Source organism: Macrobrachium nipponense, chromosome 25 (assembly GCF_015104395.2).
Source record: "Macrobrachium nipponense isolate FS-2020 chromosome 25, ASM1510439v2, whole genome shotgun sequence".
In the NCBI taxonomy this organism is placed as follows: Eukaryota; Metazoa; Arthropoda; class Malacostraca; order Decapoda; family Palaemonidae; genus Macrobrachium; species Macrobrachium nipponense.
The window spans coordinates 71636580-71661312 of record NC_087214.1 but is presented as its reverse complement, the minus strand read 5'-3'; positions in this window follow the sequence as shown (position 1 = coordinate 71661312).

Here is a 24733-nt window from a genome sequence, read left to right as displayed (position 1 = left end):
TAAACTTAGCCATGATCGTGCGTCTGCCAGCGCTATAGGACAGGTCACCAAAATACCCGGGGTAAAAGTCTCATGGGCCGCGGCTCATACAGCATCATACGCTGTGCAGAAAACTCGATTGTGCGGAAGAGACTTCGGATAATTTTTTTTTTCCTTTTTTTGTGCATAATTTGTATTAGAAAAAGTTACTAGTAAATAACTCTTGATTTTACGTGTCTACTTAGTAATATTGTGTGTATTTAAAATAATATTTATACAATATTATCAAAGTATTTATTTTGATAAAGAGAATTTTGACGTCTGGAGTTATTTTAAAATTATTTTGAAGTATATATTCTCATTTTTATGGCATTTCTGAGTCATATCAAACCTTATTCTTTTGTGCATATATCTATATATGATCTGCTTTTAATAGTTTTTTCTTCGTGGTTTTCTCTGTGTGTTCAGAATACGAATTTCTTTCTACTATGAACAGGTTTTTTTTTATTTTCATTTAAATGTTTTTGTTCGCCACTCCTTGCAATTTCTCGAAACATTGCCCCATAAAACTCTCCATTCCGTTGTGGAGTTTTGTCCCCCCCCAAAAAAAAAGGACAATTGCAGGTACTTCCTATCTTCACGCCTGGGAAGAGTTCTGAGCAATTTTGGTAAAAAAGGAAAAAAAAGACTGTTTTGCATATCTTTTTAGGAAGTTGTTTTCTGAAGTGTCTCTTATAGTACATGAATTTTATTTATTTATTTATTTATTTTTTTCATATTTCGTTTCATGTGACTTAATGGTATTTTCTCATTGTTTTCTTTTCAGTTTCTATGTATATATTATGTACATAGGTGGTGGCCCTTTCTAGAAGGATTTGAGAGAATAATGAAAATGTTTATAATAAAAATAATAATGATATATATACGAGTTATATAAATATTGCAAATACATCTGTTGTTCTAATAATAATAATAATAATATAATAATAATAATAATAATAATAATAATAATAATAATTTAGTATTTTTCTTCATTAATAATGAAAACTAATATTAATTTTCTTTATAATTAATACTAATAATTATAATATATTTTGTTATAGATTGAATAATAGTTATATTGATTTTCAATTATTATAATTACATTATATTATTTGCGACAAAAACAATCAAAATAAAATGCTCTCCTTCTTCTCGACGAGGGAGTGGGGATGGGGGAAGGGGGGGGGGTGGGGGGGGGGTGGTGGGCTGTGCGATGATGATTTATGATCGCAGGAAACGCTGCTGCTGCTTCGCTTAATAACTGACATCAATCATCACCTGTCACTCGTTGTATCCTACCCAGAATATTAACGTGTCCTTAATATCTAATTTTGCTCAGTTGAAGGACACACTCGGGGTAGGTAGGATCCAGCCTCTGGCTAGGATCCTTAGCTGGGTGTTGATGCAGCGGCGGCTAGGGAAAGGTATGAAGGATTGGGGATTGGCGAGGGATTGGAGGATTGCTGAGGGATTGAAGGATTGGTGAGAATTTTCCGCGGAGGATTCTTGATGTATGTAGGATCGTGGATTGGGGATTTGCATATGATTATTTTTTTCACTGTGCAGGATTGTGGGATTGGGGATTTTCGTGGGGATTATTGCAGTACGAGGGATTGTAGGATTGTGGGATTGGGGATTTTCGTGGGGATTATTGCAGTACGAGGGATTGTGGGATTGGGGATTTTCGTGGGGATTATTGCAGTACGAGGGATTGTGGGATTGGGGATTTTCGTGGGGGATATTGCAGTTACGAGGGATTGTGGGATGGGGACTTCTTGGGATTATTGCAGTACGAGGGATTGTGGGATTGGGGATTTTTGCAGTATGCAGGATTGAGGATTGGTGAGGATTTTGCGTTGGGATTCTTGTAGCAAAAGGGACCAGGGACACTGAATATACTTTTACAGTGGCAGGGATTATGCTGTGGGATTGTTAATGGGTGGTAGGATTGGGGATTTTGGAACCTTTATAGGTATTGCTCAGTTTCCTGTGGATTTGGGATTGAGGTAATAAGGACTTGGGCGTGATTTATTGATTGGGGTATTGGAACAGGTATTTGAAAGCTGCTTGGATTGTCCAGTTCCCCAGGAAAGAAAAACGTTTATATTTTTTTTTTTAAATGAGTAACATGCTCCCAAAGTATTAGCCCCGGAAGTCATATATTTCTTAATAACTGAAAATTCAAAATGATTCTTCTTGGAAAATGAGGCACAGATATTATGAAATGCAATACCTGACCAGCATTGGCTAATTCCAGGCGCTGACCGACAGGAAATTCTGTAAGAATTGGTGGCATGAAACAGCCAGAGGAAATTGCGAGCCATTTGCATATAAATTCCGGCACCTGTACATCGTATTCCGGAATAGCTGTGCCGTGGGCAGCTGCAACACGCTCAAAATATTGCTTCAGATTGCTTCAGATATCAGAGATATTACAGGATGGGTGTGCCATTTGTGGAATGTCAATCCAAAGTCTTCTTAGATGAGGAATTCTTAAAATTGTGGGGAGATGATGTAACCATTTATTTTGCTATAAAGATTTTCCCCAACGTTTGGAAAATAACTGTGATAGACGGTCGTTTCTTTCCAGCTGTTGTCTCTGTATGGAAATACGAAGTTAAATGTAGGATTTCTGAAATTTGCGGTGAGATGCAACCATTTATTTTGCTATAAAGATTCCCCTACCATTTGGAAAATGACTGTGATAGACAGTCGTGTCTTTCTAGCCACACTCTCTGCATTAATCTACGGAGTTTAGATTTATCTGTGCCGCCAAACTATATAAAGCCAGGAATTCCAACAGTTTGGATTACAGAACGAGAGGGAATGAACGTCCACTTGGATGGTTAAAAAAACAAAACAGTAGAGTTCAAATAAACGTTTGAGGCTCAGATAAACGTCTGTCCGCTCGTTTCCGTTGTCTGGAAAAGTTAAGGACAAATGGACTGGCTTTTGTGGTAACACGACTGAGAAACAGAGTAGTTTTGTTTCTGGTAACTGAACTGAAAGTTTGTTTAAAAGGCCTAAAATGTAGAACTTGAATGACGTTATCGGGAGGGTCAAAATACTGAAGCTGAAATGAACATTTATGTTTAAGGTTAAGCAGAAAATAAATATAAAACAAACACGTTTGTTTAGAGAGTTAAATAAGTTAGGTTTGAATAGAAGTTTGCTATGCGAGTAAAACAAAAATAACAACATTTGATTTTGAAAGGAAGTTTGAGAAATAGAAATGTAGGCTCAGATAAGAAAAATTATGACTTTGCGAATCATTGAAACTACTCAATTAGTTAAGTAAGTTAACTTCAATTGAAAGTCTCTTGTGAGGGTATAAGAAATGATCATGATTTTGTTTGAAAGGATTAAGGGTGAAAAAAATGTTAGGCACTCATAAAAAAAAAATTATGACTTTTTGCAAATTGACCCTTTATTCATAGAGCAATAGAGTTTTTTTTTTTTTTTTTTTTTTTTTTTTAGAATGGATGGTGAATTCATTTAATAAAAAAGTCATTTATGAAAAATAACATAACTTTGAGAAATATCGATACATTTTTCCTCTTGTTTTTATGCGAAAAGTATAACTAAAAAAATTATTATTAAATTCATTTAGTTAAGAAACAGACCAACCCTATTCAGGTTTAGCCCAATTGTGTTAAAAGGCCCTTTGAGACTTTTACTGGAGGGGTAATGGAGTGGAAAGCCATCACTGGAGTGTGTCCACTTACACAATAACATGTATACCACTGTGAGGGTTCCTTATAGCAGAGGGCTGTTCTGGAAAAAAAAACAATAATTTTGTTATCAAGTTACAGATAGAAAAATTCTGTATATTGCATAATCAGCTTTGCTTTACAGAAACACGTATAATTTTAAATGACAAACTTTTTATCATTTGTGATTATGCGTATCTATATCTATATATATATATATATACTATATTATATATATATAATATATTATATATATATTATATATATAATAAGTATATATATATATATATATGTAGATATAATATTTATATATATATTAGATAATTAGAGAGAGATAATATCTTATATTATAATAGATATATATAATATGCGTATGTCGTGTGCATCACAAATTGATAAAAATTGTCATTTAGAATTGTGTATCTGTAAAGCAAAGCTGATTATGCAATATACAGAATTTGTCTATCTAACTTGATAACAAAATATTTTCTTTTTTACCGGAAACAGCCCTCACTAAAGGAAACCCTCACCAGTGGTATATATGTTATTGTGTAAGGGGGACACACTCCAGTGGAATGGCTTTCCACTCATGACCCTTCCAGTAAAAAATCTCAAAGGGCTTTTAAACACAATTGGGCTAAACTTTAATTGGGTTGCTTGTTTTTGATTAAATGGATTTAAAACAATTTCTATTTAGTTATACTTCGTTGCATAAAAGAAGAGGAAAAATGTGTCGGAACATTTCTCGAAGTTAATATTTTTTTTTTTATATCTGACATAGTCCTTATTTTATTAAATGAATTCACCATTCATTCTAAGAAAAGTAGTTGTATTGCTTATAAAAAAAGTGTCAATATATATACATACATTATATATATATATATATACTATATATATATATATATATATATATATATAGTATATATAAATAAATGTTCTGAATATTTTTAAAATAAGCTTATGCTTTATAAATACATGTAACCCTGACTGGACTCGTATCATATTTCCCAGACACTTTTATGCAAATTTCCTTTGCTTTCGTCACAAAGAGTTGTCTATTCAGTTATTCTCCTGACGAAAGAATAATTGAATTTCAGTTCGATGCAATGCATTTCTACCCTACAGCAACTCGTATTGCACTCGTGTATTTATCTCTCTGTATTTCCTGTTATCCACTGTAATTCCCTTCAAATAAACGCCATAATCTTTGGGAGTTTGTTCAAGTCAGTAGTCCTTATATTTTCTGAATAATAATAATAATAATAATAATAATAATAATAATAATAAGTGTTTCGTTATGCTTTATCATATATTCTCATTTCCCCGACTTCCTCCTTGTAACGTCTTTATGAGAAAAAAAAATAAAGAATATATTAAATAGAAATAGAGTTTTCCTTGGCGCATATTTTAATAATCCTTTCATATACCTCGTTTATTAATTTTTTTTTTTAACTTTATTCCGATGTGAATTTTTCTCTCAGTAATAATTTTAAAAAGAATAGAATATTCTCTCTATTAAAAAAAAACATGCCCAGAAATATATAGTGAATAGAAGATTCTCTCTATTAAAAAAAAAAAATCCCAGAAATGTATAAAGAATAGAATATACTCTCTATAAGCGCCGGAAGACACGAAATCCCTTTTGAAGACCGGATCCAATCCCTTATCTTTCACTAACCGAAATGAAACCTGATATCCGAGGAGCATCAGATCCCCTAAACCGCAGGAAATATAAAGAAAAAAAGTGTCAAAAACTATAGGTGATGAAACCTGACATCTGAGGAATATCAGATCCCCTAAACCATAGAAAACACAAATTAAAAAAAAAAATTGTCTAAAACTACAGATGATGAAAAATCGAGGCTACAGAATATCCCCAGATGCCGGATCCAGTCCGTTATCTCCGAAGAACCGATGTGGAATCCGATCTGTGGAATATGGAACAGCTTCTATGGTTCCTCGAAGGGACTGGACACTTTACTCAGGGATCTAATCCCTTATAATCCAATAAACAGCTGAAACATGACTTTGGGAAGTTACGGAGCATAAACAAATCAAGGACCATTTCCTCTTTTTGCTAAATACGGAAACGGTCGTGTAACTAATCGAATTAGTTATTCAGTAACTAATGTAATTAGGTATTCATAACTAATAACTAATAACAAATTTCCAGAAAATGTTTTTTTTCTAGAAATATTTTTTTTTAAACTTCAGCTCAGTGACAGACGAACTCTCCTTCCAATAACAATTCGGGAATTGGTTGGTTGTTTTGATAAAGAGTGGTTGCAGAGAGAGAGAGAGAGAGAGAGAGAGAGAGAGAGAGAGAGAGAGAGAGAGAGAAGATAAAGGGTATTGGCATTGGGGTTTGAGGCAGTAGGTCCCCCTTGTGCCTCCACCTCTCGCAACGTTATGCACTTTATCTCCTAAAGCTTTAGTAGGCAGGAAACGGGCCTCTGTTTGAGAGATTCCCCCCCACCCCCATTTATTTTTTTTTTTACTATTTAGTCTTTCGTTTTTGTTTTGTTTCCACTTTTATTCATTGCTTTTTGTGTGGCTTCTGGACGCTCGTTTGTCTGTCTGTGCTGATGGCTGTTAGTGAGAAGTGGGTTGTATTAGGCATACATATGTATTGACAATAATGCGATACTTTCTTGGTTCCATATAATAAATGGTTTTAAGTATTTCTCTCTCTCTCTCTCTCTACTCTCTCTCTCTTCTCTCTACTCTCTCTCAACAAAATGCGGATCTTGTTTTGAAATATATATGATTTAAGACTTTCTCTCTCTCTCTCTCTCTCTTCTCTCTCTCTCTCTCTCTCTCTTCTCGTTTCAAACTAAAATGCTATTTGTTTTGGAAATTGTATATGATTTTAAGATCTCTCTCTCTCTCCTCTCTCTCTCTCTCTCTCTCTCTCTCTCTCTCTCTCTAACTAAAATACTATCTTGTTTTGAAATTATATATGATTTTAAGACTCTCTCTCTCTCTCTCTCTCTCTCTCTCTCTCTCTCTCCTCTCTCTCTCTCTCTCTCCTAAAATACTGTTTTGGTTTGAAATTATAAATGATTTTATGATACTTTAAGAATACATTCCTAATTTATTTACTCAAGAATCATTTCCTTATGTAACATATCCCTTGATTTTTAAGATGCTTTAGGAATACATTTTTAATTTATTTACTGAGGAACCATTTCTTAATGTTACATATCCCTTGAAATGTAAGATATTTTAAGACTACATTCTTAATTTATTGACTCAGGAATCATCTCCCTATGTAACATATCCCTTGATTTTTTACGTGCTTTAAGAATACATTCCTAATTTATTTACTCAGGAATCGTAATTTAATGTAACATATTCCTTGAAATTTAAGATGTTTTAAAAATACATTCCTATTTTATTTCGTCAGGAATCATTTCTTAATGTAACATATCCCTTGATTATTTTTAATGTAACTTGTATTTTGATTTCTAAGACATAAAGAATGAATTCCCAATTTATCTACTCGGGAATTATTTGAAAAGGATTAGTATAGAGGGTAGAATTACCTGAGGGATTTTAAGACCCACGAATAAAAAAATCCTAATTGATTTTCTTCATGAATTCCATTGACCAGAACTTAATTATGGAAGACAATTACCTGATGAGATTTTGAGTGAAGGGAATTTGAATACCTCTCTGGAATTTCCTGCAGAATTACTCCCCGTCCGCCCCCACCCACCCCCCCCAACGCCTGTTCGCCCTGAGTTGCATTATTGGACGAGCAATTGGCGCGGAAAACCATTCCCGGGGCTCTCGTCCATTGGGAGTGTAACGTTTGCTTCTCTCTCTCTCTCATCTCTCTCTCTCTCTCTCTCTCTTTACATAAAATTAGTACAGTTATATATATATAATATAGATCTATATATATATAGATATACATATTAAGATGATATATAATCTAATATAGTTATATATATATATATATATATAGTATAATATATACTATATATATATATACAATATAGAGAGGTATATAATAATTATATATATATATATGAGATATAGATATATATATTATATCTATACATAGATATATATATATTATTATATATAGATAGATATAATATATATTATATATGTATTGATATATATATATACATTATATACTATATATATATATATAGATATACATATATATATATATATATATATATATATATATATATATATATAATAATTATATATATATATTCACATTTATACGTCATTTCATAGTTTGGTCGGTTTATCATAAAATGTGTTCAACCAAAATCCTGTCAAACACTCGAATTTATTCTCGTGCAAGCTGGAACGTCACATTCCCGATTCCTTTCTCGGAATGGATAACGGGAATAGAGAGAGATTGATGATTTTGTTCGTTTTGCGGAAAGGGGAAAAATGAAAGATATTTTTTTTATGGATTTAAAAACAAAGTCTTTATTTGTATGTGGGTTAGGAAGAGTTTGTGTAATATGGAAAATGGAAAACGCTGTATTGTAAGTTCAACTCACAAGACGTTAAAGGATCCACAAGGGAGATGTTAACTTGACGAATATCTCTTATATTCGTGGGAATTCCATTGTGCAGAGAGAGAGAGAGAGAGAGAGAGAGAGAGAGAGAGAGAGAGAGAGAAGAGAGAATGGCGTGGAAATCCATTTCTGGACTGTGTCCAGTTGCGAGGACATAAAATCTCTCTCTCTCTCTCTCTCTCTCTCTCTCTCTCTCTCTCTCTCTCTCTCTCTCTCTCTGTCAGGCTTTGTAAGATGAAACGGTAGTCGATGGGAATTTGTATTTGTGAGCTTAGGTTGCATATGTATTTTTATACATAAATGTAAACATAAATATATGAATATATTTATATATACATATATTAGATATCCCTTACAAAAACATCAAATAAATAAAAAGATAACAATTGCTGTATGCGATTCTTACTAAAATTTATTATTAAACTTTCTCGGTAAATAAATTCCAATTTTGTTTAACAGACGCCCACAGACGCCCACAGACAAGGCAGCTATAACCTCTGCAGGGGGTTATTTCGTATCTGCCAATATCTCTTGAGCGTTTTTCCTTTTATTTATCCGATAAACAATATTGGCAGGTCAGACGTCGGTGTTTGTGTTGCTAAGGGGGAAGGTTTTCATGTGCTTAATATTTCTCTATTGTTTGTGTACGTATGTATATGTATGTATTTGTGTATGTATATACATAAACGTATAGTTTACTTCACCATACAATTCGTCTCTACCATATAGCTTGCTCTTAAAGTGTTAAGCCATCTAGTACACAACCATACCTTTTAGTAAACAGTTACTAGTCCTACACTGATGGTACACGTGTAAGAAGTATACCTCCCTCCTCCCACTAACACACCCCTCCATTCCTATTACCCCCACCCCTACCCCACCCACACACCCCCTTCAAGCTCTAACTGAACCCAACACGCACCCGACTTCAGCCTGTCCTGAAATCTCGTGGAGTCTACCTGAGAGAAATAAATCTCGTGGAGTCTACCTGAGAGAAATAAACATCCCGGGGACAGATATATTTTTTTCTTAATAGAGAAAGACACACAACAAAAGACGGTCGTTAAATTGAGGAAACTGGCTGTGAAAAACTGCGCTGGAGGAAATTATGCTTATTTTCTTCGTCGAGTGAAATACATTTTTTTTTATCGGTATCAGTTCGCGACCTGATTTGTGTTTGATACAGAGGTAGGCGTTGCGTTTATCGAAGTTTTCAGCCGTTTATATTGACATGAACCAGAGAGAGAGAGAGAGATAGAGAGAGAGAGAGAGAGAGAGAGAGAGAGAGAGAGAGAGAGAGAGAGAGAGAGAGAGAAAGAGAAATACTTACAGATTGTATTGGTCACTACTGATGAACAAAACGATAAGGTTAAATTGTCGTGTAAAATCCAGAGAGTTGCCACTTGTTTAATTGAGAGAGAGAGAGAGAGAGAGAGAGCAGTTGCATATTCTGATATATTCGTAACACACGGAATATAAATGCGCTTCACTTATAAATCCTAGTTGATAAATCGTAATATATTTTTTTCCTATGATTATTTATTTTTCTTTTACTGAAAGTAGTCAGTCTCTTGCTTTCCGTTTTGTGTCTTGTCAATAATTATTTTATTCAGCAGTATTTTGATGTTTCATTTTGCTAGAGTATATCCCCAGTGACTGAGGTATATGCATAACCAGATTATACATTGAAAAACATCAAACGTTTTATCCAGTGATGTTTTGTCTGTGGAAATCATTTAATTTTTACAATAATATATCGTCCACAAAATCTATAATAGTTGCATTTTAAATAGTCAGTTGCAAACGTACTTTTTATTAAGTGACTTTAGAGCGAATTTTAATATTAAAATTGCAGTAGAATAAAAATCCTTAAAATTTATTTATTTTCTACAAAAATATATCTTCCACAAAATCTATACTAGTTGCATGTTAAGTAATGAATTGCAAACGTACTTTTTATAAAGTGATTTCAGAATGAATTGAATATTCCAATTGAAATATTTTAGATCAAGAATATAGTATTAAATATTTTGATCCTCAATAATCTAAAAATGTTTGTCCTTCCTTTTTTCAGGTAAGTGGATTTGTACCCAGGAGGTTTCTTCCAGGTAAATTGTTCCCTTCGCCTTTTTATGGTGGGTTTATTTGTTTTTGTTTTTTTTTTATTTATTCTTACTTATTTTTATACATTTCTGAGTGTGATTTCAGACTGACAGTCATATGAGGCTTTGAAATGGTTTTATTTTTAATGTTAAATCTTAAACTGGTTTAGATTTGTTATATGCGAAATCGTGTTTGTATTCTCTCTCTCTTCTCTCTCTCTCGTCTCTCTCTCCCCATCTTTACCTCTCTCGCTCACCATCTCCTCCTCTCCTCTCTCTCGCTCTTCTCTCTAACTAAAATGAATGGTAATTGATAAAGGGCCATAAGAATTAACTGGGAAATATTTGCACATATGCAAAGAAGATGTTTTTATATATAATATAGTAATATATAGATATAGATATATCTACAATATTATTAGTATAATATATAACCAGATTGCTAGATAATAATATATAACGTATAGTATTAGTATATATAATATAGTATTTATTATTAAATATTATATAACAGATAGATATGGGTATATAAGAATACATTATTATATTAGAAGATAGTATATTATTATATTATATAATATATCATATATAGTATATATAGTTAATAATATATATATGGTATATTATTATTCTATATATATAATATATGTCGTATATATATAATATATTAGATATTTAATTATATATAACATATAGATAATGATAATAATATAATAATATATATATATAGATTATATTAGATATATAGACACATATAATATATGTATATATAAGATATATATTATATATATTGGATTCATTATATATGATACTATATAATATATTATATATACACATATTAGATACGTTATATATATATTATATAGATATGTTTAATGATATCATATATATATATTATATATATCATATTAATATTATAGAGATATTATAAAACATTCTTTTTGCAATAGTGCAAATAGTTCCATTAATTCTATGGCCCCCTTATCAATTACCATCATTTTAGTTGAGAGAGTAAGATGAGAGGAGATGAGGAGGATGAGAGAGAGACGAGAGGAGAAGAGAGAGGAGAGAGAGAGAGAATACAAACACGAATTTCGCATATAACAAATATATATATAAGTAGATATATATATATATATATATATATTAATATTATATTATATATATATATATATAATATGTGTGTGTGTGTTGTGTGTTTGTGAGGTGTGTGTGTGTGTGTATACGTGTATATATATATATTAATATATATATATATATATTATTATAATTACATATATTATAATATAATATATATCAATATATAAATTATAAGTTTATCTTACTGAATTTTCCTTCAATAATTCAACGGCAACACGACCTTTCCCCATGAATTTATCGAGACATTGACTTATTCCACATTCGCCTCTTCTCGTTTGATAAATACGATAATTTATACCTGGAAACCGTAAAAAGGTCTTTTGTTTACAAATTGGGAATGAATGAGATACCCTAATAGTGTTGCCTGTCTGCTGGATGAATTCTCTTGGATAGCTATTGATAAAAATGGTGTTTTATATATTGAGTAATTGATATACGCTTTTATTTGATGTTTTCATTTTATTTTCATTTATGTACTATTTACGTATTTTGTATATTCATTTTTATTTTACTTAGTTGTTTGCTATTCAATTATATATTTATTCATTTACTCATTTAGTTATCTACCTATTCTCTTATTTATGAAATTATTTATAGATTTTTAAAAATTATTCACAAAGTTTTGTATTTTTTCAGTTAATTGATTTTAATTGATTCAATTATTTTTCAATATATTCGTTTATTTACCTACTTATTTGCCAATAGATAAATTGTAGAGACACCCCAATTAACAGACAAAGAAAGACAGACACACCAATAAACAGATAAAACAAAGGTACACCAATAAACAAGTAAGAACAAAAGGACCAGACAACCAAGTTAATAGATATAAAACAAAGAAACAAACCCACCAATAAACAAATGAAACAGAAAGACACCAATAAACAATTATAACAAAGACACACCAATAAAAGATAAAAACAAGACAGACACACCAACAAACGGGTAAAAAGAGAAGAAACAGGGGAGAACCGACAAGGGGGTAAAAAGGACATATTTGTTCTGCATTTCTGCCAAATAAAAGTCCCAGGGGTCGAGACGGCTGTGGTTTGGAAACCACTCGAAAAGGTCCGTTTTCAAGTCCCGACTATTAATCTGAGTAAAAGTCCTCCTTTGATCGAGGACGACTTGGAAAAATGAGGGGGGACTGTGTCTATTCTGTGGAGAGGAGAGAGAGAGAGGAGAGAAGAGAGGAGATGAAGATGCGAGAGAAGAGAGAGAGTAATGGTATCACTATTATTTTTTCCCATTTCCTCTTGTTTATTTTTCTGGGTTGTCATACACAACCCATACACTCTCTCTCTCTCTCTCTCTCTCTCTCCTCTTCGTTTTCTCTCTCCTCTCTCTCTCTCTCTCTATATATATATATAATATTTATATATATATAATATAGAAATTTTTATATATATATATATATATTATATATATAATATGCATTCTCTGTTATTTTGCCGAATGGCAGACAACCACCCACAACACCATTCTATTCTTTCCTTCTGTCTTGTCTGTCTGTCCTGTCTTCGTCTGTCTGTTGTCCTCGTCTGGTCCCTGTCATGTCCCTCTCTCTCTCTCTCTCTCTCTCCTCTGCTCTCTCAAAATACACACCCAATTAACAACACAAAATGTGGGAAACAAAAATTATTGAATCTATATCAAATATCATTAAAAAATTTAAAAATAATTTTAATTTTAGAGATATGTTTTCACAACCCTCATATCTGCATTATCAAAATCATAATAATCTGGCCCCCATATTTTGGTACATTTAAAAGATTTTCTAAACTCAAAATAAAGTGCCGAACTAAAGTAACACTTTTTCAGTGACCGTATGACTGAGACCACGCCAATTCACAAGACACCTTCTCGTCCAATATTGAAGACAACCAATTCAGATCAATAAAAAGACAAAAAAATAAAATAATAGAAAGCTCATAGATGTTTCCTTTAACCCGAGATGCATCCTGTTTCCCCCTCAGAGAGAGAGGCAATCTTCTCTCTCTCCTCTCTCTCTCTCTCCTCTCTCTTCTCTTGTCCTGTACCTCCATCCTGCCGTTGGAAATGATTCCTCGAACGCAAGCAAACCCAGTTTTTCTTTATTTGGAGTTACTCTAACCCTCCTTGATTCTGGAGGGCATTTAACTCCCCCAGGAGAGAGTAGAGAGAGAGATGAAGAGATCTGACTGAGAGAGACCGAGGAGAGAGAGGAAAGAGAGGAGAGAGAGAGGAGGAGGGAAAAGATTCCTTAACCTTTGATAAAAGTGGGGAAAGAGTCGCAGAGGGATCATTGGGTGTGGCTTAAAAAACGAAAACTTGTTTACAGAGATGAGAGAGAAGAGAGTGAGAGAGAGGGAGCGGCGGGGAGTCAGAGAGAGAGAGGGAGAGAGAGAAGGAGAGAGATTTTTTTATTATCGAGGACCCCCAGAACAGGGAATGTCCAACTTTAGGGTTACTCCGTCGGGATGAAATTAGCCGCGATTTTTTTTTTTTTTTTTTTTCAGTTACTCCACATGAATTTTAAATCTGTTTAGGAAAAATTACAACACACACATTATCTGTTTGTGTAGAATTATAGGTATATTAATATACATACATACATACACACAATACACATAATATATATATATACATATAATAATAATATACACACCACACACACACACACCCATATTATATATATTATAATATCTTATATATATATATATAGATTTAATATATATATATAATATTATAAATGTAATATATATTATATATATAATATATTATGATATATAGACTATATAATATATCTATATTATATATAATTTTTTTTAAATAATATATATATTTTATGATTCAAAAAATAAAAATGACTCTCTTTCAATCATTTTCTTTACCAACGGATTCATAACCTTTTTAAGAATATTCTACTTCCAAATTCATTTTTTAATTAACGTTTTTTTATTTTTTTATTCGGTATTTTTTTGTTTTAATATTGGAGAATATTTTTATAATAAGCCCAGAAAATGTCAGTCTCCCCTTAGTCAAATCTTACTAGGTTTCAATAAAGAGTTCGTTATAGAGGGAAAAAGCTTTTTTAATTTTAATAATCGTTGCCTATAATATTGCGTATGAGTTTTTTTTCTTTTTTTTTCTTTTGACAGAAATATATGTAAAAACTGGAACTCTCTCTCTCTCTCTCGCTCTCTCTCTCTCTCTCCCTATCCTCTCCTCTTCTGATTTAGGTTTGCTTCCTACGAGTCCCGATGCACCTTTTCCATCAAAGAAACTCTCTCTCTCTCTCGCTCTCTCTCTCTCTTCTCTCTTCTCTCTCTCTCTCTCTCTCTTATGTGTGTGTGGTGTGTGTGTGTGTCTCCTCTGTCCTCTCTCTCTCTGTCTCTCTCTCTCTCTCGCTCTCTCTGTCTGTCTGTCTGTCTGTCTGTCTGTCTGTCACTCTCTCTAGTAGTAGCCATCTTGCTTGGTGAGACGTACCCGCGTGAAGTCAGATTAATCAACAGATATCACAAGTTTAACATACGACTAGAATTTGAGAAATATCTAGAAGTGTTCGTGAACTATCGGTGATAAGAATAGTGTGAAAATAATAGGATAAAGCGTCTTCTAAGTTAGTTTAACAAGTGTATATGAAATCAGAACAAGATGGCAGTAAGTTCCAACTGCGGGAAGAGGTGGCGTAATTTAGCTTGCTTGGCGGATTCGCAATACGATGAGGTAGCAGGAAGGGAACTGGCATTTCTCATCTATGAAATCAGCAACAGTCCTAACCAAAAAGATACAAAAGCATTCATAGATATATTAGAAGGATATAATCCTTCAAACTGGAACAAATCTAATGAAAACATCTTGAAAATAATTGGAAGAAGTTCCAAATAAAATCCAAGTGGGGTCAAGAGACTCATAAAGAAAAATATACATAAACCAACATATTCCGACAAAGAAAATGACTAACGGTGAATCTTGTGAATATCCTAATTGATGCATTAGGAAAAAGATACCAAAAGCATGCAAAACTGTGTAAGGTTTGGTATAGCATAGTCAATCCACAAAACCTAATCAGAAAAATGTGCTGCATGCAACATTCCGACCATCCACAGTGCTGCGAGGTAATGCAAGATTTGAGAAAAGATTACAAGAAGTTTTTTTGTTCAACATGTCTATCATGGATAGACAATGTTATTAAAATCAAGATTGAATGTACAAATAGTTAGATGGATGAAGAAGAAGAGGAAGAAGACGAAGAAAAAGAAGAAGAGGAAACGGAAAGAGAAGTAAACAAAAATGAAATGACAGAAAAAAAAATAAGGAAAACAAAGAACAAGATAAAAAAAGTATGGATGCAGAGATACTCATTGATACTACATATGAGGCAATAAAGCAGCATACCTACGAAGAAATAAATTACGATATGACAACAGAAAAGCAAAATCCCGAAGAGGCTCTACCCAGATCTACGCAATGACGGGAAAGAGGAAAAAATAGACAAGAAAGACCAAAATCTGCAACCTTTTGAAAAGAGGGAATTGCAGATTTGGAGAAAGATGTTACTACAAACATCCTAAGGTATGTCAAAACTATGAAATATATGGTAAATGTGCATACTTAGATGGCTATGGGGATGATTGCAGAGATCTGCATCCAAAAAATATGTAAAAACCTAAACGAAGGAAAAGGATGTAAGTTCGACAAAAAAATGCAAATATATGCACCCTGTAGCCATGAATCATAATCAAATAAATAACCAACCAAGTAATAAAATCCAAATAAGAAAGAAACAAATAAAGAGAGAAATCAAGAATATCAGGTAAAAGAGAAAAGCAAACCACCAATGAGATATGCAGAGGTGTCAGCAAAAAATTTCAAAGCATCAGCTCCGAAATTCTACTCAAGAGATAATAACTGTATTTATTATGCAAGAGGATATTGCAGAACGGAGAAAATTGCAGATCAGACACAAAATGAATAATTATGATGAAGGAAGATCAAATATTATGGAAAAGTTGGATTTTTTAATGTCAGAATTTCTGGAAATGAAAAAAAGAACAACATACCAGAACAGGAAAGAGACATGGGAAAATCCTTATTACTACCAATATTAAATGAATGAGAAAACACGCAAACCATCATAGTGATGAATGCGCCGTGTTTATGTTACGAGTAACTCAAAAAGAAAAATAGAGTACTTAGAAGAACTAACCCAAAATGAAAAGAAAATAGATATAATGAATATAAGTGAAACCTGGTATTCCCAAGAGACTGGGAATGATGATCAAATAAAAGGGTTCCAAACTTATAGATCAGATAGAAAAAATAGGAATAAAGGGGGAACCGCAATATATGGGAAAGACAAAAAACAAGGAAAAATATATGTGAAATATAGTAACTCAGAATGTGAACTAATAGCGGTAGAATTTGAATCTGAAAATTTGATGAACATAGTAATATATAGACCTCCTAATACTAAAGAGTTTGACTTAATAATTGAAAAATTGGATGATATATGTAGAAATCACAAGGACTGGACTATTCTCCTATCTGGTGACTTCAACTTTCCTTTCGTAGAATGGAAAGAACGAATAGGAGACTGTGGTTGTACTTATACATATAAAAAAGAGAGTAATAGTAGTGCAGAAGATAAGAGGCAATTTGAAAAGCTATTAGAGATATGCTACTAGAATACAACATTCAACAAATAAATCACCTGCCAACAAGAAAGGAAAAATACTTTAGACCTAGTATTTGTGAACGAGGTGAAATTATGTTAAAGAAATAATAGTTTATAATGCGAGTATTTCAGATCATAATGTCATAGAATTAACAGTTCATTCCAAAGCAAGTGAAAATAGAGATAAGCAAGAAATGAAAAAGTGGGAAGGATATGGAAAATACAACTTCTATAGTAAAAATATAAATGGTCAGAAATTAATGAAGATTAAACAAAGATTGGGATAACATTTTCGTAAGTGATGACATAAAGGGTAAATACGGAGATATTATATAAAAATTGGATTGAGAAAACAAAATAGTGGATAAATATATACCGAGAAGAAAAGTAAACATCATTCATGCATACCAAGAGACAGAAGGATCTTGTTCCAGAAAATCAGAAAAGTGGAAAAAGGTCTTGCAAAAGAAAAAAATGCATGGAAAGTTATAGAACTAAAAGTAAGATAGAAAATGCAGAACAAAGATTATCAAATCAAAAGAAAAATGAAAAACGGGACTTGGAAGAAAAAACCTATTAAATATCAAGCAAAACCCCAAACTATTATACTCCATATGCGAAGAAGATGAATAAAAGAAGAATAGAAATAGGCCCTCTGAGAATTGAAGGGAGATTAACGAATGAAAAAAAGGAATTTGCAACATACTGGCAGAACGATATAAGAGAGAATTCACCCCTAGAATAGATAATGAAGATAATGATATGGAAGTAAGGGACGAAAATAGTGTAGATATTTAGCTGACAATAGAAATTAAAAATGAAGCTGCTGCAGGGCCGGATGGAGTCCCTGCTATTTTGTTAAAGAAAGTAGTTCATTCTATCGCAAAGCCACTTGCAATATTATTAAGACAAAGTGTAGATACAGGCAAGATTTATGATGAGCACAAATTAGCATATATCACCCCTACTTTCAAAAGTGGATCAAGACTAGAGGCAAGTAATTATAGGCCTGTGAGTCTAACATCACATATTATGAAAGTGTATGAAAGGGTAATGAAGAAAAATATTATGAAACATTTAATAACAAAAAATAATTTGTTTAATATAGGACAACACGGTTTCGTACCCGGAAAAAGTACACAAAACCCCACCGTGAGAACATATTCAAAAATATGAAAAGCGGAAATGAAACAGATGTGGTTTATCTAGACTTTGCAAAAGCTTTGACAAAGTAGACCATAATATATTAGCAAAGAAAATTAGAAAACACAATATCGTAGATAAAGTAGGAAGATGGTTAAAAGAATTTTTACACAACAGAAAACAGATAGTTATTGCAAACGATGAGAAATCGGATGAAACCAAGGTAATATCCGGTGTGCCACAAGGTACGTGCTAGCTGCAATATGTTTGTTATTATGATTGAAGACATAGACAGTAATGTTAAGGATTCGGTAGTGAGTAGTTTCGCTGATGACACAAAGAATAAGTAGAGAAATTACTTGTGATGAAGATAGGAACGCTCTACAAAGAGACCTTAACAAAGTATATGATAGGCAGAGGTAAATAGGATGGTATTTAACTGATAAATTTGAATCAATAAATTATGGAGACAGAGAAGGAAAGCTATATGCATATAGGGGACCTAATAATGAGACAATCACAAATAAGGAAGCAGTTAAAGACCTTGGTGTGATGATGAAATAGGAAACATGTTATGCAATGATCAAATAGCCATTCTGTTGGCAAAATGTAAAGCAAAATGGAATGTTGTTACGGCACTTCAAACAAGAAAAGCTGAACACATGATTATGCTTTATAAAACATATGTTCGTAGTCCACTTGAATATTGCAATATGATATGGTACCCACACTATAAACAAAAGGATATTGCACAAATAGAGAGTGTACAAAGGTCCTTTACAGCTAGAATAGAAGAAGTTAAGGACCTAGACTACTGGAAAGACTACAATCCTTAAAATTATATAGTCTAGAAAGGAGAAGAGAACGCTACATGATAATTCAGGCATGGAAAAACAGATAGAAGGAATAACAGAAAATATCATGGAACTAAAGGAAAAATATCAGAAAGAGCAAAGCAGAGGTAGATTAATAGTGCCAAAACTATACCAGGAAAAAATAAGGAAGCACACAGAACATTAATCCACTACGCACCAGCATCGATAATGCAGGCGTCCTATTCAATGCGTTGCCAGCTCATCTGAGGAATATATCAGGAGTGAGCGTAGATGTGTTTAAGAATAAGCTCGACAAATATCTAAACTGCATCCCAGACCATCCAAGATTGGAAGATGCAAAATATACCGGAAGATGTACTAGCAACTCTCTGGTAGACATTAGAGGCGCCTCACACTGAGGGACTTGGGGCAACCCGAACGAACTGTAAGGTCTGTAAGGTAAGGTCTGTAAGGTCTCTCTCTCTCTCATATAGGTTGGTGCCTAGGACCTCGATCTTATCATTACCACTCAAGTCGCTCTCTCTCTCTCTCTCTCTCTCTCTCTCTCTCTCTCTCTCTCTCTCTCTCAGCCATAGGATGATTCTTCAAAACCTGAAGTGCTATTTCCATAAAGTCGACAATATTAATATTCAGCGATTTTTTTTTTCATTGGATTATTTTTATTTCTGTGACACACGAGTTAGAAATGGACGTTTTACCTTGCTACCACTTCTTAGATAACTACTTTAAAAGCTTCCCTGTCAGTTTGATAGATGAGAAAGAGTGATTCCAATTTGTTTAAAACTTCTTTTTACGTTCGGTGTTAAAGTTTGGGGAAGTGGTATTTTCTCTGGTGGTTGAAAAATATGTGGTCATCATATGAAGTAGACAGCTATATGTCTTGCAGGTTACACACAAACACTATCTCTCTCTCTCTCTTTCTCTCTCTCTCTCTCTCTCTCTCTTTCTCTGTCTCTCTCTCTCTCTCTGTCGACTGGCTTTCAAATGCCTTTGATGCAAATTCTCACCTGAAGTGTCCGTAATTAGAATCTGACACCTGTTTAAAACTGTCTTTTTGACTGAGCTGTCGATTTGCCACGACAAATGAGATACCTGTGTTTTTTGGAGGCTCTTGTTACCTGGTCATGTATGTATTATATATATTATTATATATATATATTTATATATATATATATATATATATATATATATATAGATATATATATATATATCTATATATATATATATATTATTTCCCACGGATTTAAATTCATATTTTTCTCTCATATAAGATCAAATAACAGTGTGTGTGTTTGTGTGTGTGAGTTAGAGAGAGAGAGAGAGAGAGAGAGAGAGAGAGAGAGAGAGAGAGAGAGAGAGGGGGGGGGGGGGTGACTCAGAAGCCATCCACTTAAACATCGTGATGTTTTCTCACCGGTGATCTGTCATCGGTGCGATGTAGCTCCTCGATTATTGCTCAAATATTGACTTGTTTCCCAGCCGTAACCAAAGCTGGAGTTGCACTACATGGACAGACGCACCTTATACCGTACGAGTTCGCATTCCAAATCTCTTGGAATATTCCCAGAGTCTCTTGTTCGTCCCGCGAACGTTCAGCTTGATTGACTCGCGGGAACATCGCCCCTTCGTTATAGATAGAAAATACAATCAATGGATGAATAAACGAATAAATAGATAACTAAAGGGATAATATATATAAATGGATAGATAAATCAATAAATGAGGAGACAAAGATTAAATCTGTCGGATTTGGGAAGTAGTGCTCAATTCATGTACGTTCAATGCAAAGCTTTCGTATCCCCGTCGTCTATTGGTATATATTTATATTGTAAACAACGAATTTCGACGAACAATACAAAACCCGGTTCTCGAATAAAAAGATGTGAATAAATGAATGCGTGGACAGAGGATGTTAATCTGTCGAACTTGACGGAATCGGAATATTTTACTGAATGGGAAAAATGTGAGAGTTCGCTCGATCTGACTCCAATTTGACCTCTTGTTAGATGCCGCTTAGTACAAAATGCAGACAAAATTTTGGAGAGAAAGTTGCATGAAATAGTATTTCTCTCTCTCTCTCTCTCTCTCTCTGCGGTTATCCCTTGCATACAAATTGGCGCAGGGGGTATTAACATAGTATGCATTTTGAAAAAGCGCTGGCATTACTCACCGCAAGCATCGGCGAAATTAGCATATACCAGGGTTTAGAGAGCGAGACGCTTTGGAAAGTGGACGAACAATTTTGGAACGGTGTATAGGATCGCCTTACAATAGCCAAAAATACAAGGGAAATGTTCATTCTTGAAATTTAGGGACATCAAATATTACTGGAAATTGCCTCGTTTATAAGAAGACGAGGTGGAATAATGATTGATATTATAGGTAAATTAATAATAATAATAATAATAATAATAATAATAATAATAATAATAATAATAATAATAATAATAATATTTGTGGTACGCTGGAAACAGGACCTTCTTTCAAACAAGTTTTATTATTAAAAATAATGGCAGAATTCACAGAATTGATTTTGTACAATATTCTTTCAATTCTCCTTATGATTTTCCTTTCTGGCACGCTGGTATTATAAAGCAGCTGTCCAAGTTCATCGTGCTGTAGGTCGTCAACGGAAATTTCGGGCGGGCTGGTGGTTATCAAAAGCAAAACTGGTTATCAGGGGACAGGCTGGGGTCGTCAACAGGTATACAGGTGGGTTTCGTAGGTCGGGAACAGGCCGTAGTCGTCAGGGGTCTATCCGGTATTTCTTGTTATTTCTTCTTTTCTGGTTTTCAAGGCGTCTACATGTTTCGGCCACCTCGTTTGGCCATCTTCGGGACGGGATCGCTGAGTGCAATGGTCTGTGTCAGATGTATTCACGCTATTTATGCATTCGGTTGCTTGAAGAAAACAGGTACCTCACTTTTCATTGGGGCAATACCTGTGACGTCACGGAGCGATGTCATCAGGGGGCCCGTTGCTGGTTGGCTGTCTCTTCGTGGGCGGAGCCTCATCCTTATTGGTGATGGTGGAGGTCCCCTCGGAAGGGCGTGCTACCAGGTCGTCCTCAGGGCGAGAGCTTGAGCTGCGATCACCCTCAGGGTTACTAGGGACGTCCTCAGGATGAGAGCTAATGCTTCTATCCATCCTCAGGATCCCTCTGGTGCGATGGTCGTTGTGGGGCGGTCGGTGTCTGCTGCTCTCCTGACGGCGGTGGGGAGGAGGAAGGTCTCCTGTGTGATGTTCAAACTGGGCTTCTCCCTCCCGATGTGCAGCGCTTCTAAGATTCGCAAACGACGTAGATCGGGTGCCTGGTCGATAACCTCGAAGTTACCGACGATGTCGCTGCGTCGGATTCTTTTATTCTATGGGCAGTCCTTGCATGATTAAAATGTACCGCTCCTTCCTGCGCGTGACAGGAGATCCTCTTGGAGAGGCGCATTGACGTCATCCCGATGTAAGTTCCGAGGCATCCTCGGATTGGGCACGTGTATCTGTAAATGAGCGTTCGTCCTCTTCAAGGGATCCTGCAACGGTGCGGGGTTATTTTTCATAATAAGACTGCATGTTTTTTTACTTGTATAAAAATATGATCAAGATGATCTGCTTGTTGTTGTCGGTCGGGGAAACGTGATTCCTGATTATTTCCCGTAGGGCTCGCTCGTCTTCTTTATACCGCCGATGGAAGGTGCCCTTGTAGAAAAATTAATTTTTCTGCTGGGGGTCTGGGCGGGGTTCCTGTAGGTACCATTCTTCCATGCTCTTCCTGAAGACGTTCTGATGCTTCGGTTGGTGTGTCCGTTTGTTTTACTAGGACCTGGGCTGCACGTTCCATCTCCTTATGGGTGTCTGCCCATGTTGAACAATGGGAAAGAGCTCTCCTGACGTAGGCGCTGATTGTGGTGTCCTTATAGCGTTCAGGGCATTCACTCTCGCCGTTCAGACACATTCCCAGGTTCGTGGGCTTCGTGTAAACCCGTGTAGCGAACGCACCCTCCTTCTGTTCAACCAGGACGTCCAGGAAGGGAAGACGGCCATCACGGCTATATTCGATGGTAAATCGTAAACGGCTGTGGTGTGGAAGGCTTGACGTATTTTTCCTCGATCTCCTCCCTCGTTCCTGCTTGGATGAAAGTGTCATCTATATATCTTACGTATATAGATGGCTTCCTAATGCTCCTAAAGACACGCTCCTCACCACCATGCCCATGTAAAAGTTCGCAAACAGGACCCCGAGGGGGGATCCCATCGCTACACCATCGATTTGTAAGTACATATGGCCATGGTGGTGGTTAATGAAGGGAGCCTTCTTGGTGCATATTTCCAGCAGAGAGCGAAGGGCGTGTTCGGGGATATCCACCGACCCGCTGAATGGCAGGAAAAAGGCTAAGAGGCAAGAAAACAAGGGAGGAACTCAACGAGAAATACAAAGTACAAGAGAGACTAAACAACACAATAGAAGATGTAAACAGAGGCTTAAGGCCAAAGCACATAAGATCCAACGGTACATGAACAGGAATAAGGGATATCAACAGAACAAAAACTATTCGGAAACCAACCAGAAAAGACTATACAGCCAACTAGAGGGGAAGACAACCGCCCAGAAAATTCCTGAAGCCGAACCAAGTAAGAGACTCTGGGAAAACATATGGAGCAATCCGGTATACACAACAAAACATGCAACATGGCTCCAGGAAGTCAAGGAAGAAGAAACAGGGAGAATAAAACAAAGATTCACAGAGATCACGACAGACACCATCAGACACCAACTAAAGAAAATGCCAAACTGGAAAGCCCAGTCCCGATGAAGTCCATGGATACTGGCTCAAAAACTTCAAGGCCCTACACCCACGAATAACAGAACAACTTCAGCATTGTATCTCAAATCACCATGCACCAAATGGATGACCACAGGAAGAACATCCTTAGTACAAAAGACAAGAGTAAGGGAAATATAGTCAGTACTACAGGCCTATCACCTGCTACCAATAATGTGGAAGTTACTAACAGGTATCATCATGAAAGGGCTATACAACTACCTAGAGGAGACAAACACCATCCCCCACCAACAGAAATGCTGCGAAGGAAGTGTAGGGGCACAAAAGACCAGCTCCTGATAGACAAAATGGTAATGAAGAACAGTAGGAGAAGGAAAACCAACCTAAGCATGGCATGGATAGACTATAAGAAAGCCTTCGACATGATACCACATACATGGCTAATAGAATGCCTGAAAATATATGGGGCAGAGGAAAACACCATCAGCTTCCTCAAAAATACAATGCGCAACTGGAATACAATACTTTCAAGCTCTGGAATAAGACTAGCAGAGGTTAATATCAGGAGAGGGATCTTCCAGGGCGCACTCACGTTCCCCACTACTCTTCGTAGTAGCCATGATTCCCATGACAAAAAGTACTACAGAAGATGGATGCCGGGTACCAACTCAAGAAAAGAGGCAACAGAATAAACCATCTGATGTTCATGGACGACATCAAGCTGTATGGTAAGAGCATCAAGGAAATAGATACCCTAATCCAGACTGTAAGGATTGTATCTGGGGACATCAGGATGG